The following is a 7,939-nucleotide window of genomic DNA, read 5'->3' as shown; positions in this document are numbered from 1 at the left end:
AGAAGATATTGTGGAATAGGGTTGATGCTGATAGTCTGCTCTTATCTGGCCAGGCAGATTTATTTACAGATCTTACATTTCCAGGCTATTTGTAAAGGTCCAACTTGCTGCAATAGATTGTGTGTGATTCTTCCCACATTTCACATTTTCTTTGCAAGTCCAGGCTTCCTGTGCTTTTTTCACAATTACTTTCAGAGTGAAGGAGTTATTATTGTGGAAGCTTTTACTGCAGCCCACACTGTATCTTGTTTGGAAGAAGCATGTGGGTCACCGATCTGTTTATTTTGTTGTTCAAGATGACAAAATACAAAAAGTTTGAAAAGGTTTCCCCAGCTGAGCTAAAGCACAGCAGCTAATGGGAATACAGAACTTAGGGAATCATGAAATATCTCAGCAAAGGTTCTTTGTTATCCTTGTGCAAGCGCTTCTCAGACAAGATGCAATGAGATTTTTCTGTGAGGACCAGATCAGAGAGGATTCAAGCAGTGGAGGCAGTCAGCTCACTTTGGTAGTAAACTACAAAAGAGCTTAGAGAGATGTGGTGCTGTGCTGCTTAGCATCTCTGCCAGTTAATATCCTTTTCATTGAAATGACTAAATCTGAATTATGTTGCCCAGTTCTGAGTATCCTGGTTTAGTATTTCTGCTGTCAAGACTAACTAGAGCGACAAAAGCTGCTCTCTCCTTTGTGCTCCCCACTAGGATTCTGCTTCTTGGACCCCACGGTGCTGCAGGTCACCCTGGAGAGCAGCCCCATCTCACTGTGCCCAGGCTTCTGCAATGAGAGGTACGGGTGCTCTTGGCTAGAGGAGCGTGAGCATTGCTTTGCATGTCACTCGGGGGCACAGCATGAACATCTTGAGTCAATGCAAGGAAAGGATGCAAGCTGCATTGCTGTAAGCTGTATTGTAAATGGCAATGTTATTATCTGGGGGTCTTTCGTAGCAAAAGGAGCTTGTTCTATTGATATACAGCGCTTTAGGCTGCAGAGGGGTTCTAAGTGTCTTCTTCACAATACCTTCTTGGCTATGTCTGGCCAGTACAGGCACACTCTCCTGTGTCTGTAACCTGTAGAAAGGGGATTACAGAACTATTGTCACAGCACCCATGGGAAACACTGCTGAACTGCTGGGAATGGGGTGAGGACTAAAGCAAAGGGGCAGGGCGGTGCGGGGACTGGAGGGCAAGTTGAACACAAAATCAGCTCAAGTCAAGGCTTTGTCCTGGGCATTGAAAAATCCCATACCATAGTGCCGAGGGGACATGCTGGGGGTAGAGCCATGACAGAGGCGTCAAATGATGACACAGTTTTTCACTGGTGAAAGATGCTGGGAGAGAGAGCAGAACTCAAACCTGCTTTCATTGGTAATAATTCTCCTTTCAGTGCCTGGTGATGCATTTAGAGGAAGAAAAAAATTAAACCACGTACTGTAAGATGTTTAAAGGTTATATAAGGCACTGCATTATGTGATGAGGGGACCGATAATGTTGTTTTCTGTGTTTGGGGGTGTGTGTGTGTGTGTGTGTGGCGCTGTTACTTACGTTAATCTATTTTGTGTGTATGTCTACACGTACATATACACAACGACATTTTAGCCCAAGCACTAGAAAATTACTGCTTATTGTCCAGGCAAATTATAGGGGAGCAGGGTAGTTATTAATATCTACACTTGCTGACTACACTCGGATCTGTAGGAACAAAGATATCTGTTCAGTAAAGCAGTGCAATCCCAACCAAGGGTAGAGAACTGTGTAGGAAAAAATATAAGCCTTCTGTGGAAAAGGATGCAAATATTACAGTTTTTTTTTATTTGTTTTTCCATCAGATAAGAGAAATGAAATATTTTGTGCTCAAAGAACATGTTTGAATAAGTTGTAGTTTAAAAAACAAAAAAAAGAAACACAAACACACAGCTGGGATCTGGTTATGCACAGAAAGAAGCATGGGCGTAATTTCATGAATGAGAGTAGGTTGTCAAAATCAGAGCTAATGTCAGTACAGGTTCACAACCTTGGGAATTTGCCTCCACTTACTGGGTCATGTGAATAATAGGGTAACAATGCGTTTACCACAAAAGATAATTAAGTTGGTTTTTTATTTCTGCATGGTGCCTTGTGAGAAGAGGGAAACTTCACCTGAGAGCAGAGCATTTAAATGCCTTTGAAGGTCTGGGTTTTAGTTTCTCTTTCTCAATTTAATAGCCTTATCGAGTGCTATTTTCCATGTAGTCTATTTTAATTAGCAATCAATAATAATGTCCTAGCAGTTTACTACTTCACTCATTTCAGTTGAAGTTGATTGGTTCAAATATATTTTGGGCTGCTTAGTGGGGAGGTTGCTCAGCAACTGTGATGCACAGACAGTAAAATTACATGGGCTTGGCCATTAACCATCTTTAGGGATAAGTTTGCTATTGTCCCACCCTGAAGTGACACTAAACTCCTGAAGCCACCTGCACTACCTGCTGTGCTTGAGATGCCTCGTATCAGAGCAAGTCAAAATGGCGCCTTTCCCAAACAAAATACACTTGTATTGATTCCCATCACCACCGGAAAGAGATGGTTCCTATGGTAAGGAAATTACTTGTTGATCAGGGAAATGGAATGGTAAAAACACTGGAGCAAACCCAAAGAAGGCACTAACCAGAAAACTTCCAAAATAGTTTTTACCAGTCCAAGTATTGACTAGGTGCTTTGATAAGCATGCTAGTGAAATTAAGCGTTGGAAGGGTCAGTTGGACCCTTGGACACCTGTCAATTGGAAGGGTACTTTAAGATACTAAAAAGGATACTAACAGACTGATTGATCCTTAGCTGCTTTGAGTATTTATTCATGAGGCAGAGCAATGCAGCCAGGAAGGTTCATAAGGAAGAGGCATTATGGATTTCCAAGATTAAAAGAAAATCCTGCAGTATGAAGCAGCTGTGTCTATATATATATTATTTTCTCCTCTGCTCTGGTTTGAGAAAGTCATCTAGAGAAGAAGTTAATAGGCAGACCAAAGAAATAGTCTTCTGACAGATCCTTGGCTGGAGGTCAGTCTCTATGCGTGTATTCTCAGGTACATATTTCACAGTTGCCCTAAATCTCAATTTGTCTTTTGTTTCCAGGTACGTCAAACAGGAAAGTGGCTTAAGATAAAAGGTGAGAGTTTTATTCCTGCCTTTATCTCTGGCCTGCTGTGCAGCTCTGCGGAAACTACACTTGTGTTCATCCTATGGAACGACAATCATGTCGGACTTCTTTGTGCCCTGCAGATGACGATGTCTCTGAGCATCAATGGTGTGGGATTCCTGTGAGCTGGGTGATGCTCCAAGAAGTGGTAATATTACCACAGGGAATGCAGTGCGAAGTATGACAGTGGTAGAGGAGGTTCTCTTGGGAGCTCCAAGGATGGTGGCACTGATGGTTAGAAGCTGAAGTTGAAGATGTATAAGGAAGTATGTCATGTATTTGTCAAATTTTTAACCAGTGAATTCTGCTGGAGAGAAGACAACAAGAGTATATAAAAACAGAAATTAGGGGTTTTCAGATGTTAGACTGTAGTGCTTCATAAACACTTCAGTGATGTACTGAAGAGTCCATCAGTTTTCATATGCCTAATACCTGTTTAACAACAACAAGAAGAAGCCTGCCTATAAACGCCTCTATTAGATCATCTCTGTGTATCACCAGAAACTCATCTGCTGTACTTAACATAAAAAAACAATCCATATTAAAAATGTTTTTAATAAGTTTTAGAAATAAGCCTCAATTCCCTTACAAAAATCTAAATGTATACCTAAGAATTGATTTTGCTTGCTTTCACATCAGGTGGACTAGAGGTAGAGAGAGGCTGACGGAGTTTCAGAAGCGAGGAATTTTCCATGCTCATGCCACAAGTGAGAACTGACAGAGGAAGGCTGCCAGTGCCTGCCCCTTTCTTCCCACACGCAGTGTGGCATTTCCAAGTTACGTCTGAATCCCTTCCAGCTGACATCGATGACCAAGCTTCAACGGACTTGAGGTGGGAGAAGGATGGGGCTTTAGCAGTGACAGTTGCAACTGTGAGCTATAAAAGCAGAAATGCAGTTTTGCTTCACAGTATGAAGCTATTTTTATAGATTTCCAGAATCATCAGGCATGAAATGGTAAATGGTTTTGCAGCTTGTCCATCTCTCCTTACCTTGGCAAAATTGCCTTTGTGATCTAATTAGCAGATGAACCGAAATGTTCGGGAACAAGAGAGCATCCACGTTACAGCTCCTCAGAAAGTGTTAGATGAATTTATTTTTGATAAGCTATAAAGTAAGCATCATAAAAGCTGTGGACCTCTATAGAAGAGAATCAAACACAGCTGTCTTTCCTCTGACTCTAGAGGACCTTGCTTGTGACAGAAGCCACTGGTTTGAGGCAAATTAATTTCTGGGCTGCTTTTGAAGAGGGCTTTTCAATGCACTTTGTGCTCCAGTGCTCAGTTCTTGCATGTTCTTGCTATTTAAAGCTTCAAGGAACTTGGGGTGCTTGGAAACTGCCTTGCGGCAGACTGAGCTGTGATAATTAGGCACTTTCTTTTATGGGGGAGTCAGGGACTCAGTACAGCTGAATTGAACTGGGCAGCAGCTTCTGGCTGGAACTTTTTATCTAAAGTTGCAACTTGCTGAAAAGGAAAATTTTATCAGGGAAGATCTGGTTTCAATTATTTTTAAAATATTAATTGAACATATATTTAATACTTGTATCATTTAGACTGGAAATTTTTGAGACAAAACTGCTGTTTTTCTTCATATGAAGAATAAAGATATGTAAGATATGCAAGTAAAAGCAGACTGAAAGCTACAAGACTATTGAAATGAATTATTCTGATTGCCACATATGGAAAACATTTCCATATTTGATACTGTTTCATTCTGAGATTTTAAAGGATTTTAAAATATCCAGTTTATCTGTACGACAGGGAAAGCTCCAGTAATCTTCATCAACTTCAGACTTACAGTAAGGGTTTGTGATCTTATCAAGTAATATGGTTCAGGTGGAGAGAAAATTAATGTTTTTGAAGAGTTTCTGTGACTGAATGTTTAGGAGGAGGGAGGAAAAAAAATAATCCAGTTAATGAAAGACCTTTAAGGCACTCTTCACTTATTTTTTTGGATTCTTGTTTTTAATAGATGAGAATGGGTTTTCTTGTTGTCGTTTTTAATTTTGAATATGATGAAAATTTTTGGTGCCCAGAACTCTAGAAATGGAATGCTGTTAGAAAGGCCGCTTCTGTGTGAGTTTGTGTGAGTGGTGTCTATGTGTACCTATAGGTCTGGATGCAGAAATAATTCCTTTGAAAACAGCAGGCTGAAAAGATGAAAAATAAGTAATGTGAAAGTTTCTGAAGGACTGAATAGCTGGGGAGGCTACTGTCCTGGTGACATCTGAAGAACAGGTGGATGCAGAAACCAGGTGCCAGCTGAACCTGGTGGCATGAAGCCATGCCACGAGTGCATGTGGGGATTGAGAGCAGGGTGTGTAACCTGTATCACAGCCAGCTGTGATTGTGTGCAGACAATAACTAAAAGTGTGTGTATATATATATATATATGTATGATGAGACATGAGAGCTTCTAAGAGACGTCCTGATCACCTAGGAGGTCCTGGTGTGTTGGGACACAATCCCGCTCCTCAACGAGTGGCTGAAGTTGTCCTCCCAACTGCTGCTCTGTGATACCCCATCGGGAAAAAGGGGATTTAAAACTATTTTCAGGGAATTTCAGGTGCATCTGCATTAGTATGGGAAATGGAGAGGAAATCCAAGAGTATAAATGGGATGATGGTTTCATAAATGATGAAACCATTACTCGTTGGCCAATTCAATTTACTTCATGATTGCCCCTTGTAACGACACTGTTCAGAGTTTTTATTGCCATTTTAAGCATTCACGACATATTATTTTGTGAAAAATTGTAACGAGTTCTCAAAACTTACTAGATAAAAAATGCCAAGTGTTGGTTGATTTGTTAACTCCTTCCAGTTGTGCATAATTTCAAGATTTCTTGGCATATGCAAAATCAATTTTGAAACTGAGATTCTGAATTTAGATTTTACCCAGCAAGTTCGCAATTACACATAGCTTAATGAAGCTGCATTAGACTATTTGGCAGAGTTACAAAATGTAATAGCCCATGGCTCTGTCTGTCACCTGCAAATTTGCTTTTCTTCATTTTGCTGGGTTGAAGCAAGTATTTAAGGGTATTGTCCCAGGAATGCGTTTTTTAACAAATATACAGTGCAAGTTCACTGGACAATTCTCTTGCCTAGTTGTTTTTTTTTTTTTTGGAAGAAAGGCCCATTGGAATAAAAAATATGGCAGGTTTCAGATTTGATTTTAATTCTCTGTCATAACGAAGGCAATAGAGACTTGCATGAAATGATGACAGATCCACAAGTGATGCCCCATCTGCTACACTGTCATGTAGAATGTTATTCCTCAAAGTTGAACTTCCAAGATAAAATAACCTTGGGATGTAAAAAAACAAAAAAAAACAAGGGAATATCTCTATAGAATTTTTGATGGTAACAGGGAAAATCAAATATACTGATATTAAGGGGTTGATGGGAGATATCAACATATACCTAGCAGTTTTGTGTATCTCTGTAGTAAGTGTACTGCGTGTTCATCAGGATTTTGCAGATGTTGAAGCTATAGATTTATTTGTTTGTTTGTTTTGCTTAGAAACCTGCACAAAGCAACTTGTCTACCTTGTACTAGCAAGCTAGCTAATACAGCTGGCTGGGATCAGCCACCACATCCGTGCTTTCAGTCTTTTTTCCATGTTATACTCGATGACTGTAGCTGTTGACAGTCATTTCTCTTTTTCTTTCCAACAGTGATGAAAGGAGCACATTTGTTAAGGGGAAAAAAAGGCTAACAAAGATTATATAAATATTGTATTGTTGGTTTCCAAAACCTCAGGATATATTTACAACTATAGGAATAATTTGCTTGATTTCAGGAAAAAGAATGGGGGAAATGAGTTTTGGAATGAACACAAAAAATATTCTGAAAATTATTTTTCCTTATGTTTTCGCAGAAAAAGGCTGCTAGTTCAGGGAAATCTTCTGTTTTACTCCAAAATAATTTATTTTATTCTATTTGGATATTTCAAACAGCATTGATTTTCATAGGCGGAAACCTGATTGGAAAAGTTTCATCATGAAAATGCTGAAGTGCTGAAAATGCGGTGTCTTGAAGGGATTATAGTTTATTCTTCATATTCAGTCAATTGAGTTAAACCCCAAACAAATTTGAAAATGCTGCAGACCTGAATCTGAATACTCCAGTGAAAGATTGCATTCAGCTTTAGTTTTCATCAAGTATAGCAGTGAGAGATATTACCATATGCTGTTATGTATAAATTCCAAATTTAAAGCGGAGTCCTGAATAGGATTTAAATTCTGATGAGGGGAGGGGGAAACATAAGAGCAGATCTAAAAAGCACAGGTTTTCCTCCTGTATTTTCAAAATTAGGTGCATTATATCTGTTCTTGAGAAACTTCAACTCTGCTTTCTAGATTAGGTTTTTGAGGTTGTGGGAACTTTTTCGATAGCTTTGTAAAATGTTTTGAATTTCATATGAAAGAAAGTATAGTATTTCCCAGCTAAGTGCAGCACTAAGGGTATAAATCCATGTACTAGTTGCTGAAATGAGTGGTTTGATTTCAGAAGTGCTCAGCATCTTCTGGACTGAAAGAGGGACTAAGGCCTTTGCAATCTTTTTCTGTCGTGTATTGGCATGAGTAATAGTTATTAATGGAGAAATGCACAAGATTTCAGTCTTCACAGATGTCATCAATAATAAATGGTATGTCTCCATTTTAAAGTTATGTATTCTGTTTAATTTTTCATGCAAAAGATTTTTGGCAGGTTTAAAATTGACGCATGAAAAGTTACCATTCACTTCAGGGAAAAATG

At 39.2% G+C, this 7,939-nt stretch overlaps 1 protein-coding gene across 2 annotated transcripts in view; it reads left to right on the top strand.

Annotated features, from left to right (window-relative positions):
* The first annotated feature begins 3,813 nt into the window (after window positions 1-3,813).
* LUZP2 (leucine zipper protein 2) overlaps window positions 3,814-7,939 on the top strand; it is a 345,602-nt gene continuing 341,476 nt past the window's right edge. Inside the window, exon 1 of one of the 2 annotated variants that reach the window (XM_080593094.1) lies at window positions 3,814-4,006. The gene's annotated coding sequence lies outside the window, so the exon portion shown is untranslated. The remainder of the gene's footprint in view (window positions 4,007-7,939) is intronic. The other variant, XM_080593097.1, reaches the window with a different exon arrangement.

This window comes from Anser brachyrhynchus (genome assembly GCF_964034855.1).
Source record: "Anser brachyrhynchus genome assembly, chromosome: 5".
NCBI lineage: Eukaryota > Metazoa > Chordata > Aves > Anseriformes > Anatidae > Anser > Anser brachyrhynchus.
Note: the sequence above shows the minus strand (reverse complement) of the source record. Positions and strands in the feature narration are given on the sequence as shown.